Source organism: Silene latifolia, chromosome 1 (genome assembly GCF_048544455.1).
Source record: "Silene latifolia isolate original U9 population chromosome 1, ASM4854445v1, whole genome shotgun sequence".
Lineage (NCBI taxonomy): Eukaryota > Viridiplantae > Streptophyta > Magnoliopsida > Caryophyllales > Caryophyllaceae > Silene > Silene latifolia.
Genome location: NC_133526.1, coordinates 77,424,682 through 77,451,630, shown reverse-complemented (window position 1 = coordinate 77,451,630; position 26,949 = coordinate 77,424,682).

The window sequence follows — 26,949 nt, the reverse complement described above, 5'->3', positions numbered from 1 at the left end:
AAGGATTTTAGCATTGAGTCAAGAAGCCTATATCGATAAGATTCTTGGCCGATTCAATATGAAAAACTCCAAGAGAGGTTTTCTACCTATAGGCAGTGGGATCACTTTGAGTAAGTCACAGTGTCCTACTGAGCCTAAGGATATTGAACGCATGAAATCTATTCCCTATGCTTCCGCTGTTGGATCGATCATGTATGCTATGATGTGTTCTCGTCCTGACGTCTCGTATGCTTTGAATATGACGAGTAGTTTTTCAGAAAACTCCAGGTGAGAGTCACTGGATAGCCGTCAAGAATATTCTGAAGTACTTGAGAAGAACTAAAGATTCATTCTTAGTGTTTGGAGGAGAATCTGAAATACGTGTAAGAGGTTATACGGATGCCAGTTTCCAAACCGATAGGGATGATTTGAAATCCCAGGCTGGTTTTGTCTTTTTGTTGAACGGAGGGGCGGTTTGTTGGAGAAGTTTCAAAGAGTCTCGTGGATGCTGATTCTACAACGGAAGTCGAGTACATTGCGACCCTCCGAAGCGCAAAGGAAGCTGTTTGGATTAGGCAATTTTTAGAGGGACCGAAAGTAGTTCCGATCACGAGGATCCTATCACTTTGTATTGTGATAACAGTGGGGCAATTTTTCAAGCAAAAGAGCCCAAGTCTAGTAACAAATCTAGACATGTACTTAGTAAATTTCATGTAATTAGAGATTTAATTGAAAGGAAAGAAATTACAGTTTGTAAGGTTGGGACAGCTGACAACATCGCTGATCCTTTAACCAAACCTTTGTCTCAAGCTAAACATAATAGTCATGTAGTTTCGATGGGGTTGAGATGAATGCCAGAACTGTTGTAAATTATATGATATGTAATAATCAAAATATTGTATTTATTATTTCATATATGATAAGTTGCATTTATCGTTATATTCAGTTTTATGTCTGAATTTATATACTTTGTTTTCTCCAAATAGGTTGTAAAGACAATGTCGAACCCTATTAAGTGAACTGGACTAACATTGTATTTTGTCCCTAGTTACTTAATGAGGTGACGTCTCGGAGTGACTAGATTGTAAGGCGATAGATGACAGGTTCGACTGTCATATGGTCATAGTGATGACTGGTCGATTACATAGGCATATTGTGAGACAATTTGTCGGACAGTGACAGTTTATAGAGTCCTTTTGTTGCTAGGTCGTGGCGAGGATTTCTATTTATTCCTTCGAGTCAATTCTTTATACTGGTGACTATTTGTCTGAGTTGGTACGGTTTTTCGGTGGCTTTGGTTTTTGTTCTAGGTCGCACCGTAAAAGGAGGCCGATGAGCATTTACTGGGTCATTGTGATCCGTATCGAATGAAGAAAATAGGTCAACAGGATTGTCCTTTTAAGTCATATTTTATCTCAAGGCCACTCGAGGAGAGATGACTGTGAATGCGTGGCCACGCTCGGATGCGATCTATAGTAGATTGTCCGGTCAGACAGTCATTCTTCTGATCGAGGAAACCACTTTATGATATGATCACGTGCAAGAACGACCTGAAAGACATCTTGCATTGAGTGGGAGATATTATTGGACAAGAGAATTGGTAACGCACACTTGTGTCAGACAAGTGGGAGATTGTTGGAGTAGTGTCCTCCACAATGAGTGCGTTTACATAATAAATCTTGTAAAAGGAATATCAGGGATTTATATTATTTTTTTGTCAGGTGGTCATCGTTAATCGGTAATGATTGGTTGACTAGAGTTTGACATTACTGTCGTGTGACGGCGGTGATCAGCTGATCCCTTTAGGTCACACCTATAGGACGATGCCCAAATTGGATAAATTAATTATTTGTATGAGATACGATATAATTAATTCCTTGTATTAATTGACTTTTAATAAGTCGTGTGAATGTATTATTTGATGACGGGTTATGAACTCGGGCCAAGAGGATTTATTATTTAATTATGTGATAATTAATTAATAAATATAAATTAGAATTTATTAATTAATTGTTAATTAATTAAATTTATACGATATATGTATAAGTTTTGAGGTAAAGATAATTAGCTATTTTAATTTACAAGAGGTTGTAAAATTAGCTAAATGGGGTAGTATTGACACAATATATGTTGATAAAATGGTCTCATGATTACTTAATAGTTAAGTAATCATTAGTGGTTAATTTGTATTATTTAACTGTTAAATAATTAAATTAATATTTAATTATGTAAGATAATTAAATATAAGACTTATAAGCATTTGTGGGACAAATGTCGGAAATCGAAATGGACCAAAATATTACATGTGGGTTGACACTTGTATAAGATAAGTGTTATTACATGTGGCATAACCCACTAAAAAATGTTTAACTCATTTCTTTACATTTTGTTCTCTATAAATACCCCACTATTTACACTCATTAGATGAAGATTTTGGAGACCAAAAAATCCTCAAAATAGACCCTTGGTCGTGCCATATTGAAGAGAAAAAGAGAAAGAAAAAAAAAACCTTATTTTCTTCATATTTTCCCATCAAAAACTTGATCAAATTGTTGATCATCATCAAAAATAATTCACAAAACTATAATATACATAAAGTAATATTATTAGCGTAATAATATTACATAGTATACAAGGTTATCCTACTAATTATCTAGTTAGTAATTATTAGGATTTTTGGGTTTAATCTTGGGTGCATCCAAAGGAGATTACCTAAGTTGGTAATTTGGTTTTTGGAGGATCATCCATCATCTATTAGCTCAAGAACAACATCAAGGAAGGAGTCCTTGAGTTGTGCCCTTTATATTTCCATCATCAATATAAGGAAATTTCTCTTAAATAGTTTTTACACCATTTTTGTTATTTTTATTTGCATGCATGTAGATTTAGACCATTACATCAAATTAATTAGTAATTTTGATTTCATAAGATGAGTATAAAATGGTCTAAATGACTAACATCAAGAAGTCCACCCGTGCTAATATAGCTCGATCGACCTAGTTGTCTACTTAAACTAGTCGATCGAATTCTTTACATTGCTGAAGGTTCTCGATCGAGTTCTTATGTTACTCGATCGAAATAGTTGTTTGTTGGAGTCCTCGATCGAGTACTTATGTTACTCGATCGAGAGGTTTGCTAGGTTTTATCCTTGATCGAGTGGTTTCATTTCACTCGACCGAGAGGTTCGGTCTTCTAGGCGGATTTTAAGTTAATTTCGAGATATTCTTTTGTAATTAGGAATAAATAGGAATTGACGGCAGTCGTTAGCTTCTTTTCTTCTCCTTTTTCTCTCCCTTACTCTTTCTTTTAGAACTTTACACTAAAAAACCTAATTCTCTATTGCTATTTCCTTTATAATCGGTATTCTCTACTCTTAATTAATTACTTTTACTTTTATTATTATTTTTTTGGTGGAAATGTAAGTAATATTAAGCTCCTCCCAAATCGGGAGTGTTCACCTTAGTACAACCTATTCAAATCAACCTACTCCTGCACAATACATTCAATAATGCCTACAACAGTTTCCAGAACTCTTATAATAAACCTCTCACACGACACAAGTTGACATCTACTGATGATAAAGTAGCATTCCTATTGTGCAACAAAGCTCCCTTACCAGCCTCCTCTACAGCTTTCAAGATGGTCTTGGGGTGTAGCACCGTTTGTTCCATCCTGCAGATATTGCGAGCATACCAAATTTGGTAATGAGTTGCTATCACCAACGAGCAAAGTAACTTCCTCATAAAGCCAAACACTTTCCTAAGCCTCATCATCTCCTCAGCTATACCAATTTGCCTAGGTTACAGGTTGAGCCAGTTGTACAACATTTTAAAGCACAGACAGGTGAACTTGTATTGAGTAAACAAATGAGCATGGTCCTCATCCTGTTCTCCACACAAAAAAGCAAAGTTTCTAATCAGTGACCCCCATTCTACATAGCCTATCCAAAGTGAGAAGCCTCTTATGTTTGATTAACCACGTAATGAACCTATGCTTAAGAGTATTCAGACTATTCCAGACAACGTTGTACCATTCAACTTTAGGTACAGGACCCTGTCTAAGCCATTCATATCCTGCAGCAATCATATAATCACCATCCTTCCCCAACCACTTATCTCCAATATAGCCTCCTTTAAGTCTCTCCTTAACTGCACATATCTGTCTCCAAGCCCAGGAACTATTAGGACTCGGTTGGTAATCAAACTTGTCATTGCCTTTCATATAAATTTTATCAATCCATCTAATCCACAAGATGTCCTTCTTGGTTACTATCCACCATACAATCTTCCCAACAGCTGCAATATTCCAATCCTTACTGTCAATCATCCCCATGCCACCAGCTTTGAGAGGTAAACAGACAACTTTCCAAGATATTAGGGGTGCTTTAGTGTAATTATCAGCTCCCTCCCAAATAAAATTCCTACACAAAGCCTGTATTCTATCCATAACTCCCATGGGTAACACAAAAATTTGAGCCCAGTAATTATGCAAAGTTGCCAACACTGATTTTACCAACACCAACCTTTCAGTATAAGAAATTCTTCTCTTGTTCCAACCTTTAATTATATGTATCATCTTATCCACCAGAGTATTGCAATCCATTTTGGACAGTTTCTTGTAAGATATGTTGACCCCCAGGTATTTGAATGGGAGTGCCCCTCTCTTAAAACCAGTTCCCCTCATTATAATGTCCTCCACCTCAGGTTGCATACCATTAAACATAATATCAGTCTTCTCAGTGTTTATATGTAATCCACTAGCCTTCGAGAAGCAGTCAAAAGCCCCCATCAGAGTGAACACAGACCCCACAGTCCCTTTGCAGAAAAAAAAAAGGAGGTCGTCAGCAAACATCAAGTGGGTAAGTTTGAGTCCTATGCACAGGGGGGTGATAGGTGAAATTTGGTCCCTTACATGTGTGGACGCGGGCCCACGGGGGCGCTTGGGAAACAAGCCTTTGCATTTGTGAAGTCGCCACCAATTTATTGTGGAAAATTGGAAACCGTTCGAATATCTCGTGCCATGTCAAGACACAAAGTAGTGACATGAACACCAAGAACTCGTTACCCTTAGCATTCTATGTCTAGAATGAATCTCGTGGATGCCAATAAACACGGATGTTCACGGAGATCTGAAGTAAAGGGTGAGGGTACGTATTAGGAAGCTCTTTTGATCGAACACCTAATCCCGCCCGCCTCGATAGCGGCCTCTACTAATGATTAGGGAAAATTGTCTATACTCGATATATTGTCGATTATATGCATGTAATGCAACATCCAACGTTTTGATCCTAACATATGAAGAATTAGACTACGTCGGTGAAACACGTAATTTAACATACAATTAATGTCAAAGTAGAAATTTAAGTTGATTACATGTGAGAGCATACAAGCAATATGATAAAAGAAATACAATAATAAATACAATGAAGAAAATTACAATAATTACATTGGATTAATTGATTTATGTCGAAAATATATTTAAAACGGATGGTTTAGAAAAGAAAGAATAAATAAATAAACAAACATATTAGGCGATAATACGAGTAATAGTTAATTAAATACGTAAACTAATAAACTAGGTCAAGGCAACACGGGAGTTCAGGGACAGAAATCAACCAGGAACAGGCGCAGCAGAGCTGCGTCCCTTGGAAGAGGCGCAACACTTGCTGCGTCCGTTCCTTGGCTCAGTTCTGGCTGTAAAGCCGGAATTGCAAATTGTTAATATTCGTTGGTGATTTTAATGCTTGATTATATTATTTGACTCGGATGAAAGTGATTAACAGATTATTTACATGTGATTAAGGGTCATAAAAACAATAAACATGAAACAAAACTAATTAGGACTAATTAACTACTAATTACAAGAGTAATGGATTATTAACAAATTAAACAAACTAAATTATTTAGGTTAATCAGATTATTAGTGATGAATTAACGACGGATATGATAAATAACAGATGCAAATATATCAACAACGAATTCCAGAGACTCAATATTGATGAATCGAATCTCTAAAACCCGAATTGATTTTAATGACGAAAACCCGCAAATATGAATTACATGGGATTTAAGTCGGGAATTGAAAGATGAATTAATTACTAATGATTTATTAATGATATGTCAGATTACTATGCTTAACTTATTATGTCAAAGAATCAAAGAACAAACGAACTAAAAGAGATGAATTGACAAAAGACGAAGGAAGAAGAAAGGAAGCAGGAACTGCGGCAGCCTCACGAAGAGGCGCAGCAGGTGCTGCGTCCTTTCTCGACGGTCATCTTCTGGTAATTCGTAAAAAATGATTTAAAGCATGGTTTTATAAATCGGTTTTAGAAATACTTTCGACATAAACCTTACAATATGATTACAATAGTAAAGAACAATATTAAAATAGGGATTATACACCCTCAGACTTACATGTTTGACGAAACGAGATGAACTAAGTATACGTTTAGTGATGCTCGACTCGAATGTAGACGAAAGTGCCCTCGTAAGAGGAAAACGAATAAGATTGATTAAAGTTGATTAATTGTGGAGTTGGTCAAATTGGTCGGTCATGCAAAATGAGGCTGGTACTCAGAAAGATCCGAGCTTACGTGGTCGAAAGTTCAAGCACGTAGACGCCAAAAAGTAAGAACGTGGTCTAGAATGCAAAGGGAGAAGAGAAGGGCGGACACTCGCGTGACAAATATGTGAGACCGAAGGTCTCTATTTATACTAATCACGCGGAGGAAATTAGGGTTTTCGGAGAAACTTTGGAAGTGAATCTCGAAAAGATATGAAAAGATACGAAAAATACGCAGAAAAGGACTTTGGAAGAGGTGCAGCAAGAGCTGCGTCCCTTGGAAGAGACGCAGCACTTACTGCGTCCTTTCCCAAGTGGTTTCCTCCTGCGGAAGAAAGATTTCCGTGTTTTGATTATGGAATGACGGATTAATCTTGTTTTCCTTAATATTTTGTGTGAATATTACGGGAAATTATTTGCCAAAGATTAAAAGATTGTAAAATATGGAATAGAAATATCCGGAACATTCCAGAACATTCTGACTCGGTTTTAGAAAATGAAGACGGTTTTTTTGACCCGGACTCCAAATGTACTCTAATTACTGCCAAAACGACCGTAACGGCATGTAGATGACAATTAAAAGGTAAACATAAGTGTTTGAGCGATCACTTGACGATAAACTTACGAACTGTCACAAATCGTTCCGCGTACCAAACATGCGGCCCAATCATCACCGGGTGGCTTGCGGGAGGTGCATAAATGAGGTATCTACAGAGCCCCCACTTTGACTGAGGCTTGGACAAGGCGAAAGTCAAAGTATAGCCATCAGGTCAATCGAAGATTACAACATGACGACTATGGCGACGCGAGGCGGCTCAAGGGGTCTGAACCAAGGACCTATCGTCGGGAACATTTTAGAGTCTGTCGACTATCGGGGAGGGTCGTTTAAAGTCCATTAGACTACGTAAGGAGTCTCGCCAGCCATAAGAAGAGACCATATCTGAAATTCCTTGAAACTCCAGGGGAAACAAAACGCGATATTGGGATAAGACAGCAGGACATAGTCTGGAACTGCTGGGAGAAATCTGCTTGTGGTCGGCTTCAAACAAACTTCGGAAGTGCTTGGGGTCGATGTTGATCTCCATGTCTCGAGAGGGAATGACTGTCGGTCGTGAACTCTCGCTGGGGGAACATAATCGGGAACTGATCTCCATGTCTCGAGAGGGAATGTCTATCCGTGTGCTCTCGCTGGGGAAACATAATCGGGAATTGATCTCCATGTCTCGAGAGGGAATGTCTATCCGTGTGCTCTCGCTGGGGAAACATAATAAAGGCGTGTCAAAAACACCTTTCAAAGAAGGAACGCTCGTTGTGACAAGCTAGGTCTTGGATAAAAATAATATATGGCAGTTTGCAGTTAGCTTGAAAACGCGGGTCCAGGCGAAGAATATACGTTAAACAGATCAAATATGTGATATAGCATCAAGGAAGAGGCGCACCAAAGATGAGCCCACGAAATAACGAACTCATAACGAATTTTTGAAAATTCGTATGAAGAGAAGCTGTGGAAGAGGCGCAACAAGAGCTGCGTCCCTTGGAAGAGGCGCAGCACTTGCTGCGTCTTTTCCTGGGCGTGTCTTTCCTGCGTAAAAACCCGATGAAACAGAGGGTTTATTTCATTTATTCGAAACACAAATTCTCAATTTCTCTCTCAAATTCCAACCATTTTCGTCAAAATTTGATCCGAAAGCTTGCATTTGCCATGACTAATCGAGGTATGTGTACTAATCTTGCATTTATCTTCCGTATTTGATCGAATGGGATCGACAAAATTAGGGTTTTCGACCCTAATTAGTCGAAAATTTGGGGCTTTTCCCCCAAACAATTTTGCCTTGCAAAATTGACTTTGTAAACGGCTAATTGGTAATATAAGGATCATAACCATGTATTTGTTTCGAATTTTCGTTGAGTTTTGAGCATTTGAGTGAAATTGAGACGGTTTCACAGCTAAACCGTAAATCGCTTCGAAAATAGCCTTAGGATTGCCCATTTGTGACGAAACTTGATATTTGGACTCCTTGTATGATGGGTAAACTTCCTACCATCTCGGAATTTTGATTGGTGATGGCTTTTTCAGGACGTTTTCTAGGGCATAATCGCCGTTATAACGAAATGCTGTCGAAATTCCGACTCGAACCCATGATTAGGCTTCAACTTAGGCTTGACTTGACCCAAATTACCACATGAGCAGACGGGTTTATGGGAAAATTGCCAAGGATGGCGAGAAGGGAGCGATTTCGGAGCACCGAAAACTCGAAAACCTTCTAATCAAGGCTTGTCGTCACTTGACGCGGCCTAAATTTACTTAATGTTGCAGGTGACGAGGCTTCTACATCTGGGAGAGATCCCATGGACGTGGACACTGATGCTGACCCTTCTCAGGTGCTTGAGGAGGCGTTGGAGGAGGATTTCACCGCTGCGGTGACGGCTGTTGAGGACGAGGTCCTAGAGGAGGAGGTTGTTGAGGAGGAGGAGGCCCCGAGATGGGCCAACGTTGGACGGGGTGGTCGCCAGCTGAGGAGAGCACCCGCGTGGGCTGAGAACTGGGACAGTAGGCACCTGCTTTGGGCTGCGGAGAGTCACCTGTCCTACAAGACGGTGAAGAGCTTGGTAAATCGAATTCATTTCTCTTCATTCATCTTCTTTCATTTTTGTCCTTCCTTTTCTTCTTCATCTGAGCTAAAGATAGCTTTTGTTTCAAATCAACATAGGAGGCCGGGAACATCAGATCGTTCTCGGGCTACACGACGGCGATGGGGTGCTACGAGAGGCTGTCGGCCGAGGAGCAAGCCATGATCGAGCAGGGAGCATTCGGTGCCCTGGTGCAGGCTTGGAGGGATATCGCGAGGAGGAAGCTTCGGGCTAACCTCAGTCTCGTCCGAGCTTTCTTGGACCAGTTTTGGGACACGACCTCCATGTTTCACATGCCTTTTGGTGAGGTGGGGGTCACGTTATAGGACTACGGCATGATTTCTGGTCTGCCGTGTGGGACTGAGGTGGTGGAGTGGCCAGAGACAGCCGTGAGGGTTGATTCGGCGGAGGCTAGGAGGTTGATCGGCTGGAACTTGGAGGCGAAGGCGGCTGCGGTACCTGGATTGGTGCCTAGTTCTTACGTTCGGGACTACTTCGCAGGGAAGACTCCGACGTCGGTGGTGATCGAGGGGAGGGAGACGGCTCCTCCTCCCTGCACTGCAGAGTAGAGGGTCCGTTTGTGGCTCTGGTTGTTTCTGTCTTCGATCTACCTCGGATACAAGGGAGAGAGGCTTTCGACGAATCTCTTTCCCTTTCTTTCTAACCTGAGCTCCCTAGGCCGTTGGGACTGGGTCACTGCTAGTTTTGCGGTCCTCATCCGCTTCATGAGGGCCATGGTTCGTCCGGAGTTGATGGAGAAGGGGACTTCTCCTGCTGCTGTCGGCCCTGGACTGTTGTTGAAGGTATGATCCTTCACTTCGTTTCATGAAAGATCATTTCCTTTTCTTATTGAATCACGAAAGATCGTTGTTGATTATCTTATTTTACAGGCGTGGGTGTACTCCTACTTTCTGGGCCTCGCGCCCAAGAGGACGGAGCCGGTGGAGAAGGTGTAACACCCCCTCATACCAAGGTGCCTTACCAGGACCACCCTACCATGAAAGTGTGTTACCATCTCGGTTGCCCAAGGTTAGTACATATCAAAAGCGTCTGAACTGAGCACATTTATTAAAAATCTTGCAAGGTATAAAGTTTACAACATCCAAATCCAAATACGATTTAACAAAATACATCCCCAATGTCCGACAATAAAAGAAATCAAACTAAGACTCGAGACGGTGATGCTGATATTTGGTGATGACAATACTCCCATGACTGTCCCCAAGCTCACACTAGCAATACCTGTCAAGCCTGCTCACCATCCCCGAATGGATCACCGCAGATTCCACAAACAACAACGGGGTCAGTATTACTCAAATATTAAGACAAACAAACGAAGTAATCAACTGATCATCACCAATTCCCAATCATCCATTCTTACACAGTAACCGACTACACACCGAAGTGTGTAGCCCTGCCAGATTACCCATCGCAACAGGTAATCCTCGCCGCCAGTGGGTGACCGCAGCCGATCCCACCTAGTCCAGCTCCTCAACGAGCGACAACAATCCCTGTCCTTTAATGTGCACATCCCCTCCCGTGGCGGGTTCCACGGAGGGCGAACTAGGGTGTGAAGCCACTCCCGCAAGTGACTCCACCACAATCACAATCACATGACATCACAGCCGTCTCAATACCCTCACACCAACATCGTCACAACAATCTCCATACTCCGATGATCAACAGATAACAATAATCACAACAAACATGTCTTACAAAGAACGAAGAACCGAGTAGGAAACCCTACCTTAGCAATCAACAGTGGAATGAACTCGAACAATCACAAAGGCTCCTCTACGAAGTCTTCTCCTATACCATAATCATATACCACATTTACACATTGCACAACCCCCATATTCCCAATTCCCTAAATGTACAGTAACCCCAACGAATACGAATAACATAGAAATAGAACTTACCAACAGTAGGATGAGGAATTATACGCAAGAACTCCGAAGATTTCACACACAACAAAGCTATGGGATGATTAGGGAGTGATTAGGGAGAGATTAGGGTTAACGTAGAAATGATGAAGTTGAAATGATGTTTTAAAAACTGACGCGGGATATAAAAATAATCTTAAACACTCCCTAATCAAACCGTCAAAATAACACTCGCCCGACCGAATACTCGGTCGAGTAAAGTTATACTCAGCCGAGTATCCGCTACTCGGTCGAGTATTCACTATACTCGGCCGAGTATTCATCGGCAGAACCAAAACAACTCACAACAACAGCACTACTCGGCCGAGTAGGCTCTACTCGGTCGAGTAGTCACCAAAGAAAATCCGTAGTATTACAGTCTTCCCCCCTTAAAAAGAACTTTGTCCCGAAGTTCACACTCCACTCTAAAACAAGGCACAACACAACGCAACAAGACTATACTAACCACATATAACAACACCAAAGAACTACACAAGTCACCACAAAATTCACTACCCCGACTCAAAGCAAAACAACAAAACAAGACAAAACACGACCGCGACCATCTACTACCCCCCTAAAAAGACAACGGTTACGTCCCCGTAACCAAACATACCTGATCAAAAAGGTTAGGAAAACGTTCTCGCATAGCTTCCTCGGGTTCCCATGTGGCTTCCTCCACATTATGATTAGACCAAAGGACCTTGAGTAAGACCGTCTCACCATTTCGGGTCTTACGAACCTTGCGATCAAGAATCTCCTTAGGAATCTCGGCGTAGGATAAGGATTCATCAAGCTCGATGTTCTCCATTTCAAGGATATGCGACGGATCGCTCACATACTTCCGAAGTTGAGATACATGAAAAACATTGTGTACCCTATCCAAAGCTGGTGGTAACGCTAACCTGTAAGCTACCTCGCCAACACGGTCCAAAATCTCATAAGGACCTATAAACTTTTGGCTTAGCTTACCCTTTTTCCCAAACCTCATAACACCTCGCATAGGTGACACTTTCAAAAGGACCTTGTCACCTACCGCAAACTCAATGTCCTTGCGGTGTAAGTCGGCATAGCTCTTCTAACGATCTTGAGCTGCTCTCATCTTTTGCCGAATTAACTGGACTTGCTCAACCATATCTTGTACCAGCTGTGGCCCTAAAACCACCCTCTCAGAACTATCATCCCAACAAACTGGACTTCGGCATTTCCGACCATACAAAACTTCAAAAGGTGCCATCCCGATGCTTGTATGATAACTGTTATTGTATGAAAACTCGATCAGATCAAGCCTATCTTCCCAACTGCCCCCAAACTCCATAACACATGCCCTCAACATGTCCTCTAAGGTCTTGATGGTCCGTTCTGTCTGACCATCGGTTGCCGGATGAAAGGCTGTACTCATCTTCAAAGTTGTACCCATCAACTCTTTCAGTTCTTGCCAAAACTTAGATATGAACCTCGCATCACGATCAGAAACGATATCTTTAGGTATACCATGTAACCGAACCACATGCCTCCTGTAACCCAATGCCAGCTGCATCTTAGACCAAGTATCTTTCATGGGAACGAAATGGGCTGACTTGGTTAACCGATCAACAATTACCCAAATCATGTTGTTACCTTGCTGTGACCTAGGCAACCCCACAATGAAGTCCATGGAGATCGACTCCCACTTCCACTCGGGTACTTCCAAAGACTGAATCTTACCTTGTGGTCTCTTTTGTTCACCCTTGACCCTTTGACAGGTCAAACATCTGGCTACAAACTCAGCTACATCTCTCTTCATGTTTGGCCACCAAAAAGTCTTCTTAAGGTCTTTATAAAGCTTGTCACCACCCGGGTGAACTGAATAGGGAGTGCAATGAGCCTCCGTCAAGATCACTCTCCGCAACTCTGCATCCTCAGGAACACACCATCTCCCATCAAAACGAACACTCCCATCTGTATGGATAGAAAACCTGGAAACCGTTCCACTCTCTACCCTTGACTTCCACTCCTGAATCTTAGGATCAAGTTCTTGCTTACTCTTGATGTTCTCATACAACTCTGGCTCGATTGTCAAATCCCCGATGGTATCCCCCTCTCGAATCATAAAGATCCCCAACCTAGATATCTCATCCCTCAACTTCAGCAAGGACATAGCTGTACATAGCGAATGAACGCTCTTCCTACTCAGTGCATCTGCAACAACATTAGCCTTACCCTCGTGATAGATGATCTCCATATCATAATCTCCGATCAGCTCCATCCATCGTCTATGTCGCATGTTAAGCTCCTTCTGAGTGTAGATATATTTTAGACTCTTATGATTAGAGAACACCTTAAAAGTTGCTCCATAAAGGTAGTGCCTCCAAATCTTAAGAGCGAACACAACTGCACCCAGCTCCAGATCATGAGTAGGGTAGTTCTCCTCATATTGCTTCAGCTGCCTCGAAGCATAAGCTATGACTTTCCCTTCCTGTATCAAAACACAACCAAGACCATTCTTTGAAGCATCGGTATATACCTCAAAGTTCTCACATCCCTCTGGCAAGGCTAGGATAGGAGTTGTGGTCAAGCGTTCCTTTAAGGTCTGAAACGTCGTCTCAAAACTCTCATCCCAAACAAATCTGACTTCCTTCCTCATCAAAGATGTCATAGGCCGCGCTATGGTAGAGAAATCTTTCACAAATCTCCTATAGTAGCCATCAAGGCCTAAGAAACTCCGAATCTCAGCAACATTCTTCGGCGATTCCCACTTGGTTACGGCCTCAATCTTATTAGGATCCATAGATACTCCCTTCTTAGATATCACATGGCCTAGAAAAGCCACTTCTTCTAACCAGAACTCGCACTTAGATAGCTTGGCATAAAGCTGATTCTCTCTCAAGGTCTGCAAGACTATCCTCAAGTGCTCCTCATACTCTTCCTTAGTCTTAGAATAGACTAAGATATCGTCGATGAAAACAACCACAAACCTATCCAAGAATGGTGTAAATATCCGATTCATCAAATCCATAAATGCTGCTGGCGCATTGGTCAACCCAAAAGGCATCACCACGTACTCGTAATGACCATATCGAGATCGGAACGCTGTCTTAGGAATATCCTCATCTGCTATCCTCAGCTGGTGATATCCCGGCCTAAGATCAATCTTGGAAAACACACCTGCTCCACTTAGATGATCAAACAAGTCATCAATCCTCGGCAACGGATACTTGTTCTTCACTGTGACACGATTGAGCTCTCTGTAATCAATGCACAGTCTCATACTCCCATCTTTCTTCTTTACAAAAAGAACTGAAGCTCCCCACGGTGACACACTAGGCCTGATGTAACCCTTGCCTAGCAACTCATGTATCTGCTTTTTTAACTCTGCAAACTCTTTAGGTGCCATACGGTAAGGTGCTTTAGATATAGGACCCGTTCCCGGCTTAAGCTCCACGCTGAAATCAACATCTCTCTTGGGAGGCAAACTCGGTATCTCCTTAGGAAAAACATCTTCGAACTCTCTCACCACAGATATCTCAGAAGCTGTCGGTGGCTCTACTCGGTGGTCTCTCACATGACAGAGAATCAAGGGACACTTCTTCCTCAAACATGACTTTAAAGTCATCACAGCTATGAACCTACACTTAGGCTTTACCACAAACCCTCTATAGGACACCCTAATACCCTTGGGCCCCTTTAAGGACACCCTCTTTTGCCGACAATCTATCATGGCATCATACCTACCCAGCCAATCCATCCCGACAATCACCTCGAACCCATCCATGGGAAACTCTAACAGGTCTACTGGTAAATCTACCCCTCCAACTACCATGGATACTCCCTTATACAACTTGAGACACGACACAGACTCCCCCAAAGGTATGAACACATCATCTTTTACAACCTCAAACCTTCCCAAACCCATAGACACAGCATGACTCTTAGACACAAAAGAGTGTGTAGCCCCTGAATCAAACAAAACAAAGGATGGTACGTTATGAACAACAAAGGTACCGGTATCTACATGAGCATCATCCTGTGCTTCCTGCTTGTCCATCATGAAAAGCTTCCCATTTGTTTTTTCTGTCCTCCACCCGAATCGAAGCATTGGAGGTACTTGGCTTGGTTGCTTGAATCGAGTGGTCTTTGTTGTTCGGCGCGATATGATCCACCACCACTGCGGTTGTAACCGCCCTGGTTGCCCTGTCCACCTCTATTGCCCCATGAACCTCCCGGTCGGTTACTAGCAAAACTCTGAGTCGGCCCCTGAGAAAAATTCCCTGACCGAGCTCCTGAACCAGTGCCGGGCTTGTAGCTCGTGCATTCCCGTCTTTTGTGGCCTATCCCACCACAGTTGAAGCATGTAAGGTTAGAGTTGTCACTCACACTCCGACCTCCATTCTTTCCCCAGCCACGAGATCCTCCCGAAAAACCAGCTCCACTAGAAAAAGCCTTAGCATGGTTGAAGTTCCCCTTCTAGTTGGTCGACCGATCGTTGCTTCCACTTTGTCACCTTCCTCTTTTCCGCGCGAGTCCTCTCATCGATCTCTCTTGAGAGATCTACCATTCTCTCGGCTTGACCCGCTCTCGATACACTTCTTGAGGTCAGTAGCAACCCCGGCTGGCATACGACTCACGATCTTAGCAGATAAACCCCTCTCAAAACGGAGAGCCAAACCTCTCTGTCCTAGCTGCATGTCCTCAACATAACGAGATAGCTCCAGGAACCGATGATAGTAGTCAGTGACTGTCATCTCATCCGTCATGGTGAAGGAATCAAAGTCGGATCTCATCTTGTGTCGATATGCTCCGCACGAATCGCTCCCTCATAGCACTCTTCAACCGGACAAGGAATAGCTCCTTCCGCACGGTAAAAAGCTCTAGCATCTTCCTTGACGTTTTGCCACCAAACTGCAGCTTCACCTCTTAGGTAGTACACTACCTGCTCGATGATCATGTCTTTGGGGCACTTAACCATTTCCATGAGAGCTTCAATCTCACGGTGCCACTTCTCGAGTAGCTTTGGTTCACCTACCCCATCATATGTGGGAGGGTTGAAGCGAGCAATGATGATGCTTAGCTGAGTAGCATCCATCGACTTCTCGTTCCCCTTTCCCACATTTTTGAGAGCTTCAAGGAGAGCCTCTTGTTGCTCAATCATGCGAGCAGCCTCATCAAGAGTCATCTCAGAAGCTTGGATCTGCGCGGGAGTTCTTTTGGGCGGCATTTTGAGCTGACAAGAAACAAGGAAACGTAAACACAAAAGCCTATGGCTCAAAACGAAATCAAACTAAGACTCAGACGGTGATGTTATGACTGGTAATGACAATACTTCCATGACTGTCCCCAAGCTCACACTAGCAATACCTGTCAAGCCTACTCACCATCCCCGAATGGATCACCGCAGATTCCACAAACAACAACGGGGTCAGTATTACTCAAATATTAAGACAAACAAACGAAGTAATCAACTGATCATCACCAATTCCCAATCATCCATTCGTACACAGTAACCGACTACACACCGAAGTGTGTAGCCCTGCCAGATTACCCATCGCAACAGGTAATCCTCGCAGCCAGTGGGTGACCGCAGCCGATCCCACCTAGTCCAGCTCCTCAACGAGTGACAACAATCCCTGTCCCTTAATGTGCACATCCCCTCCCGTGGCGGGTTCCACGGAGGGCGAACTAGGGTGTGAAGCCACTCCCGCAAGTGACTCCACCACAATCACAATCACATGACATCACAGCCGTCTCAATACCCTCACACCATCATCGTCACAACAATCTCCATACTCCGATGATCAATAGATAACAATAATCACAACAAACATGTCTTACAAAGAACAGTAAACTGAGTAGGGAAACCCTACCTTAGCAATCAACAGTGGAATGAACTCGAACAATCAGAAAGGCTCCTCTACGAAGTCTTCTCCTATACCATAATCATATAACACAATTACACATTGCACAACTCCCATATTCCCAATTCCGTAAATGTACGGTAACCCCAACGAATATGAATAACATAGAAATAGAACTTACCAACAGTAGGATGAGGAATTATACGCAAGAACTCCGAAGATTTCACACACAACAAAGCTATGGGATGATTAGGGAGTGATTAGGGAGAGATTAGGGTTAACGTAGAAATGATGAAGTTGAAATGATGTTTTAAAAACTGACGCGGGATATAAAAATAATCTTAAACACTCCTTAATCTAACCGTCAAAATAACACTCGCCCGACCGAATACTCGGTCGAGTAAAGTTATACTCGGCCGAGTATCCGCTACTCGGTCGAGTATTCACTATACTCGGCCGAGTATTCATCGGCAGAACCAAAACAACTCACAACAACAGCATTCACCTTGCATTTGTTTGTCTTCCTTCTTTTACTTTTAGAATTGACCATAAGAATGACCCTTCGTTTGCTTTTCTAGTGGGTGCCCAGGCCCTGGGAGGAGTACGCTGGCGCTCCTCCTTTCGTGGCTGAGGTCCTTCGGCCTAGGAACTCGAGTCGGCTGCTGCTGAGGACGTCGATGGGTCCTGTGTGGTACTTGGGTGAGCACTTGGCTCGTCAGTGTTCTCGGGACGTCTTGATGGTTCTCATCGATCCTCCTCGGACGATGTTTAGGGAGCCTTCTGAGGCTGAGAGGGAGACTGACCTGGCTGGCGTCGGTGAAGACGCCCTCCTTCTTCCTGGTGAGGACTACCCGGCGTTCCTCTACGGGAGGTTGGCGTACTGGCCGGTTGTGGTAAGTGCTTTATCCTCTTTCCTTTTTGATTATTTGAGAATACGATGAACGATCATCGGTTAACGGAAATCACCTGACCTTGCAGGAGGTCGAGGCGGCGAGCATCGAGCCCCCAGAGTACCCCGAGACCCTTGAGTACACCGACACGATGGGGATGACGACGATCTCCGAGCTACGTGACTTTGACATGGCGGTGAGAGATGCTGGCTTGGACGAGTGGCAGCATCTGATTCGGAGGGTGAGTCTTCTAACTTATATGATTTTGTGTAAGAACACATTTGCTCGAGTTTTGTCCAATCGCTAAGAATTTTCTTTTTGAAATGCAGGTTGCGCCATCCCGGTTCGTGGCTTTGTGGAAGGTAGCCAACCGGCTGCGGGCTACTGCCGTCGAGGCGCTTGCTGGCGGCCGAGGACGTCAGGTATGAACCTTCCGTTTACTTCATTTTCGAATTTTTCTAATCTTCCTTATGTTTGAAATGATTGACATGAGCCAGTTCTTGTTGTTTGCAGAGGGAGCGTGAGCTGGAGCGAGAGCTTGCCCAGTCCCGGGAGGAGACGGCTCGCCTACTGAGGGAGCTCGAGGTTCGAGACGCCGAGGTTGCTGCTCTCGAGGCGAGAGTTGTTGAGCTAGACGGCGACCAGCAGTAGCTTTTTTGTTGTTTCTTGTTTTTTGGCTGTATTTGGTACATTTGTACATTTTAGGACCCACATTTTGGACATTCGGACCTTGTTTTGGGGCTCGAGCCCCCAGTTTGGTGTACATATCCCCTTTTGGTTGTGTATATGATGGCCTGAGTGCCTTTGCTGCTGGGTTTCTTTGTTTGTACCTGCAGGTTAGCTTTGAACAGGTTTGGTAGATGACGGTTTGCGCCGTCATGCTGCCGAAATTTACATAGAAGTCACATAGAACATACATTTGTACACATGGACTAAATTAGCACAAAACGATGACTCGAAAATGCAAAAAAAATGGCCGGAAATGAAAATGCAAAAATTTGGTCGGAAATGAACGGACGCTAGGGAGGGTTACCCCCTAAAAAAAGAAAAAATAAAAAACATATAAGTTTGAAACGTAATGTGGAAGGAGAGTGAAATGATTCCCCGAAAAGAAAATTAAAAAGAAATGTATAAGTTTGAAAATAAATAAATTAAATAAAATTGGTGAAATGATTCCCCCAAAAAGAAAATTAAAAAGAAATGTATAAGCGTGCTAAAAATGACGAAAATGTCGATATCGTCTCGAAATGCGTGCCCGTGCAATTAGGAAACACGAAATATGGCAACCTGACGTATTTACCAAAATAATAACCCGTATGAATAGGAAATTATTCGTTGAGGAATTTAGGAAAGATCCCACGCGGAAAATCACAGAAAGAAGGCTGAGGAAGAGGCGCAGCAAGAGTCGCGTCCTTCGAAGAGGCGCGCAGACTGGCCGCTGCTGCTTTGTTCCAAAGATGCATCCGTCCTGACGGATTTTAGGAAATAGCTTTTAGTATAAATAGAGACGTCGAGGGAGGTTTTATTCACATAATTCTTCCGTCTTTCTTCATCTTATTACACAAAGCTCCCAAAATAAGGATACATCATGAATACTCTTGAAATTCGTCTAAAAGAATGGACAAATGAGTTCTCTAATGTGGAGAAACACGACATGGGTGCTTATAATTTTGGATCGCTTTTGAGCTTGAAGTTGATCAAGGTAGTCAAACCATTTCTAGATGCTTGTCTTGACTATTGGGACCCGAATTATCACGTATTTGCCTTCCCTGGAGGCGACATTTGCCCATTTCGAGGAAATTCTTTGCGATTGGTGGTTGGGACCCGGAACATTTGCCTGCTATTCCCTCCACTTCTCAAGGGTATAAGAATAAGTTTAGAGACTTGCTTGGATTGGCAAGAGTTGATGTTGACCGTCTTGTGACTTCTAAAGGAGTGCGAATGTTGGATTTCATTGATCGATTCATCAATAGGGCTGATCCCACTGTCTCTTATGTTGCGAGGCGAAGGGCATTCGGATTTTGCCTATTACATGTATATGTCCTTCAAGGGCATATGGATGAGGATATGAGAGGCGACCCTCGTCTCTTGAGCTTGATTGAGCAAATGGAGCTGCGCAGGAGCCCAGCTTGTCTGTGTTTAGGAGAGATCTTATTGGGTTTAGATAACAGGAAAGCCAATCGCGACCTTCCTTACTTGGGAAGTCCCATTATTTTACAGGTAAAAGAACTCTTTTTCTCTTTTTTTTCTCTTTTTTCTTTTTTTTTCGATTTTTTTCGATTTTTTTCGATTTTTTTTTCTTTTTTTTTTCTTTTTTTTAATACCTGCTTTTGGTAGGCCTGGCTTATGGAGCGTCTTCGATTGATCGAGCCCCCAGTTAATGTTCCTGCTTATCATGCTCGCTCAATTGCAATGAGAATCGGGCTTTACATGGTGGACTTCACTCGAGTTTGCAATTACTGGGAAAACAAATTGAAGAGTGAAGATGGCCCCTTAACTAAATGGATCGTACCATGGTGGCATCTCAAATCTGTCACTGGAGTATCTTCCTTGGATCCTACCCGATCTGTTTGCATTCCCGGCCTGGAGTTTATGATATGCATCTTCCCAGAGAGGCTGATGAGGCAGGTTGGATTAAAGCAGATGATCCCGAAGCTCGACATGTCCCCCGCAGATCGCCGTGGCGCTTACTACTGAGAGTCGAAGAGAATGGGCCATCAAATGGGCTCAGAGGAACATTTAGTTCTTGAATTCTTCTGTCAGTGCTCTATGGGTGTCAGATTCCTATCTGCGGTGGAGTAAAGCTGCTACTCCGGAGGAGCGTGAGAGATTGAGGAAGCGTGAACCTGTTGACTACAAGGTTCGCGAGGTGGAAAAGGAGAAGGAGAAGCATCTGACTGAGGGAGAGGAAGAAGCCGGATTTCGAGTTGTTCATCCTTCGAAGAAACCGAAGACTTCTCCTGCCGTCGAGATGGTGGTTGACAAAAATGGCAAAGCAAGACCACGAGAGAGACCATTGGTGATTAGGTCGGAAGTGGCACAAGAGCGTCCGGCTCGAGGTCGGGACAAGAAGTATGATAGAAATGACAAAGGCAAAGGGAAAATGGAAGAGTAGCCTGAGTCTTTATTATTATCTATTTATTATTATTGTAATAAGAAGGTGGAGTTTTTAGAATCCTAGCCTATTTTTTTATTATTATGTAACGTACTATTATTAGAAATGAAATAAAAAGGTCAATTGGTTATGAAACCGTTATGATTTTCTTTGCATTATTCTTGTCGAAGTTCAAATGCATTTGCAAATGTCCTGCTATTTACATTTAAGACAATTAAATGGGTTGTATCCCGTGAAGGATTGCCTACGTATTCATTTAAAAAAATGAAATCAAACCCTTGCGCGTAGTTCGAGTAAATGTAAAAGAATAATTGTTCTAAGCAAGAGCTTGTAATGAACTTAGAAAATAAGCATGAGCTTTGCTTACTCCTGAAATGCTATTTAGTTTATTTGATGATATGAGGATGACAGATTGTCAAAGTGCAAGAGCAAGATGACATTAGCTTAATTCGGCTTGGCCAGGGGCCGTTTATTTCGTGCCACAAGAGCGACACGTGAGGTTACGCGAGGCGCGTTTTGTGCTCCTATTCTAGGCATAGTAACGTTTCAGTTGGTCAAGGTTTGTTGGGTTGACAAATTCGTTTCCATCTAGGTCTGTGATCCTAACCGCACCCCCTGGAAGTATGGACTTGACTAGGAATGGCCCGGCCCAATTGGGTTTGAATTTTCCTCGTGGATCGACAGGTAAAAGAGCTCTAATTGACTTGAGGACCAGGTCTCCTTCCTTAATGTTCCTTGGCTTAACCCTTTTATTGAAGGCTCGTTTGATACGCGCCTGATATGTTTGCACATTATGTAATGCACGTAACCTTCGTTCATCCAGGAGGATGAGTTCTTCATATCTATCCCTCTTCCACTCAGCTTCTGGGATTTGGCTTTCGAGTAAAATACGCAAGGATGGTATTTCTAGCTCGACTGGTTGTACGGCTTCCATGTCGTAGGTCAAATAGAAAGGAGTAGCCCCAGTGGGCGTCCTAACAGACGTACGGTATCCCCATAGAGCAAAGGATATCTTGCTTGGCCAATCTCTATAGTTGTCAATCATTTTCTTGAGAATCGTGACGACATTTTTGTTAGCTGCCTCTATCGCGCCATTCGTTTGTGGTCTATATGGCGAGGAGTGGTGATGCTTGATTTTGTACTTGGCTAGCAATTGTTCAGTCTCAGCTTGGAAATGTGACCCATTGTCACTGATGATCTCATATGGGCAACCATATCGACAGATAATGTTGGTTTGTATGAACTTTGCCACGTTCTTGGCTGTAAGACTGGTGTAGGAAGCCGCTTCTACCCACTTGGGGAAATAATCGATTGCTACTAGGATGAAATAGTGACCTCCTGTTCCGGCTGGAGTGATCTTGCCGATGATGTCAATTCCCCAAGCAGAAAATGGCCAGGGAGATGTCATGGTGTAAAGCAATGAAGGAGGGACATGTTGCACGTTCCCGAAGATTTGGCAATTATGGCAATGTCTTACATATTTGATGCAATCCGATTCCATCGTGGTCCAATAATACCCTAAACGTGTGATTTTCTTTGCCATCATGGGTCCACTCATGTGAGGGCCACATTCTCCATCATGGACCTCTTCCATCACTTTCCGCGCCTGTGAATGATCAAGACAATGTAGGATTACACCAAGAGGTGTTCTTTTGTATAGCTCTCCTTGCATGAGAACGTATTGGGAAGCTAGCAAGCGGATAGCGTGTTGTCCCCTTTTGTCCATTTCTGGTGGATAGGTGCCATTGAGCTTGAAGTTTAGGATTGCTTGGAACCAAGGTTCCTCCGCAATTTCCTCTTCATCGGTGATTTGGTGCACATAAGCTGGCTCTGATCGTCGTTCGATGCACAAAGGCTTTTCTACCATGCTATCCGGCATATTAATCAAAGATGCAAGTTTTGCAAGAGCATCTGCAAATTGATTTTCTTCTCGAGGTAGATGTAGGTAGGTCACTTGATCGAAGAATTGGGCAACTTGGTCTATTCTGGCTTGATAAGGTGCTAAGCTTTCGCTTCGGATTTTCCAAGATCCCGTAATTTGATTGATGAACGAAGATGAATCCCCATGTACTCGAAGATTCTTGATGCCTAAACTTACTGCCGCTTGCAATCCGATGAGACAGGCTTCGTATTCTACAGCGTTATTTGTCACCTCGAAGTCGAGTTTGACAGAGATTGGTGTATGCTCGCCTTCAGGAGAAATGAGCAACACTCCTATTCCACATCCTCTTAAATTCGATGCCCCATCAAAATAGAGGTCCCAGGAGTCTACATCCGTTTGGAGTATATCCTCATCCGGAAACGACCAGGTGTCTATCGTTTGTGTATCATTGATGGGATTTTCTGCGAAGAATTCGGCAACGGCGCGTGTGACACCCCGCGATAAAGTGGAAAATATAACTAATAAATTAAAGCGGAAATTTGTGATATTTTAAAAACTTTTAAAAATTACTAGTTAAAGAATAGCACGCGGGTACCACTAACGAAAAGAAACAAATACAACAATAGACAATTTTAGGTTATTACAACCCAAGTCTAGAAAACGGGGAAAAGATATCCCACGAATAAACATATAAGGGGTTTCTAAACTAGCAACTAAGGTCCAAGGGTTTAGTTCTCGCTAGCCCACACGTCTTCCCCACGTAAGCATCTGCACCACATGTTATTCATGTAAACATGAATGCCACAGTCAGTGGGGAGTAACTCAAGGTTCTCCCAGCCACAATATGTCGAAATGAACATAACAAAGAACATAAACAAACAATCATATTAGATAAGACATGGGTGAATCGAATCATAACTAAACATGGGATCATACGTGTTTAAACCAACAAGAGTAAAAGAAATGGTGGAAAAAACAAGTAAGGCATAAGCAACAATAAATAAATGGAAAAGAAGGACAAGGAAACCGACACGGCCACTTAGCCACGAGCACGTATTTCAAGGAGATATGACCAAAGTAACCATCCAAATAATGCAAGACATTTATCACTCTTAGACTATAATTTCCCCGGGTAGGACTACGATAATAATACGGTCCTAGTCTAAATCTGCAGATTCTCGGGTGTACATCCCGATTCGACGTGCGCCAGCACAGCACGCACCCAAGACTCGACTACTAAGGAGACCGAGTACCCCAATCGCCAGAATAGCACGAAAGTGGCGGAAAGACTAAGATAAGACTCACTTGCCAGAACAGCACAAGTGGCCAGAAGCCGTACTTGCCAGAACAGCACAAGTAGGCGAAAACCGTACTTGCCAGAAAAGCACAAGTAGGTCAAACCGGTGCTTGCCAGAACAGCACAAGCAGGGCAAAAATGTATGTCAAGCACGTACGATGGTAATATGGCATTTCTACAAGAATACGACTCTTACAAGTACTTATTTATAATAACCTTTTCATGCTGGTAACATATAAATAAACATTTCATTTCATAATTATACATGCGAGTTAAATAGAATAAACAAGTACAGCAAACAAGTACATGGGACGGAATTATTAATGTCACACTCATACTTATGGCTTGCATCTCACCATAAGTACGGATGGGAACATCGGTCCCGACGATCATATCGCAACTAGAGGGCCTATGGCTCACCCCTAGTGTCCGATAGGACCACGACTCACACCACCGAACAATACAAGACATTATCAAGAATATGACTTTTACCAGCACCTGTAATAAATATCTCGTACTTGTATCATATTAATAAATATTCCATTTTATAATTTAACATGCCGGTTAAATAAAATATACCAAGTGATAGTGAATAATTTACGTTACAGGAAATTACAGAATAAATTGTGACCAACTCAAGTGACTCATTTATGAGTCCAATAAGCAAACTATAAGGAGCCCAATTATAAACATATGACAAGCCCAATTAACTTAACAAGTCAAGCCCAATTGCATAAATGTATAAAGAGCGATATTAACGAATTACGTTATATAAAATACGAGACGGTTATTTAATCATATTTTAAATAAACCAAACTAGCGCCAAAAACAATTTATAAACATGACTTAAGAGGTATTTGACACGAGATTATCGAGTGTAAACACGATGGAATCAAATATGGCCCAAAATCCCACATATGGACCGGTCCCAAAATGAAACACAACCACACAAACAGCTGCAAAATAAAGGAGTAACCCCGTCCAATACGCGATATAAAAACAGGAAACCCACCGTCTAAAATCTGAGTTTTTCAAGCGGGAAACATCGAGTATACATGTGACGATAGTAGCGTAAAGATACCAACAAGGAATGGAACCGAGGGGACCATTTAGTCCGTTCCAGAACAGGGAAAGAAAACAGTAGAAAGGAGGGTAAAACAGGGTGAGTATCCTAGCAGGTATGCGATTTCAGACAAATAACCCCAAAGACAAATTTGAGACGGAGCGAGTACGACTTAAACAAGGATGACGCCATTATAATTCAGCCATAAATGAGCCCAGAGAACCAGCAAGGAAAGCATACGGTCATTCGAAGTGACAACAAGCAATACTCGGGTTTCGTAGGTGACAAAACCGTGACAATTAAGCCATGGGAACAACTACTAGCCAACTAAGCTGACCACAAGCTCAACAAAATTAATTCCACACATGAGAAAACACGTAAAGATTAAAACTTTAAGACGGATGAGTGTAAAACCGAGTTGAAAGGATGGAATATCGACTCATTGTCGAGTAACCTATCACCGTTACCTTTAACTCTCGAATTCCCGAGTAAAAACGTCTAAAACACGAGCCTATCTTTAGTCTTCAACTAAAAAGGAGGAAAAACGAGTTCCTGAGTCACCAAAACCGAGTTGTCCTAAGTTTCCCATTTCGAAACTAAGTCAAAACGTAAGCTTTCTTACCTTAAAATAACGAGGGAGGAATGAGGAAGCTAATGGTGTAAAAATAATGGAGTTTGGTTGAGAAATGGAGGAGGGATCTTGGTTTGAAGGGTCGATTAAAATGGTTGTACGGTGCTTTGTGTTTTTGGTGTTGTAGTTGTTGTGTTTGAAAAAGAAGAAGAAGACAGAGGAGGGAGTAAGAATGAGGGAGGTGGGGACGGGTAAAACAAAACAACAACAACAACAATAATAATAATAATAATAATAATAATAATAATAATAATAATAATAATAATAATAATAATAATAATAATAATAATAATAATAATAATAATAATAATAATAATAATAATAATAATAATAATAATAATAATAATAATAATAATAATGATAATATATAATAATAATAATAATAATAATATATAGATATGGGGTGTGAGTGAGTAGGTGTATGAGTGTTGTTTAATTTTGATTGGTCGAGATTAAGAATAACCTTACATATGAAAATGTGACGGTCTATTGCTTGACGGAAAAACGTCTCGAGTTTATTTCAACTTGAGACGGAAACTAACATTATAACTGTCACTATTATTGTCCGACCAAAAATACGTATACATATATTCTTATATAAATTATGTCTTAAAAAATATAATTTAATAATAATACGTATTTTTATATAAACGAGCTTTTATATATTACTTTTATAAAAATCGTGTTTGACATAAAATTGATTAAATTGAATAAATCAAAAATATAAAATAAAGTAATCAAACAGTTCAATAAATTTTAAATGTCAAAAAGGGAAATTCGCGGGTGTTACAATCACCCCACCTTTTAAAAAGTTTCGTCCTCGAAAGTTGAAGGTAGAAAAGAAAGGTTATAAAAATAAAACTTAGCTTTTTGGAATTGGTAACCAATCATTTAAAAGGCTACTCACTTGTAAGAATTAAAATTCTTCCAAAAGTTTCAACTAAAGTTTTCCGACAGAGCCAAATCGAAAGGTAAATCATTTGTATGAATCAAAAATCAAAATGCCTTCAAAAATATTAATGAAGAGTTTTCAAAAGTATAAGTCTCATTCATGGAACGAAATTGCTCTTGTCGTGCACACAAGAACGCTAACTTTCCAAGTCAAAGGCAGATTTAAAACAAAATCATACGCCGACAAGCG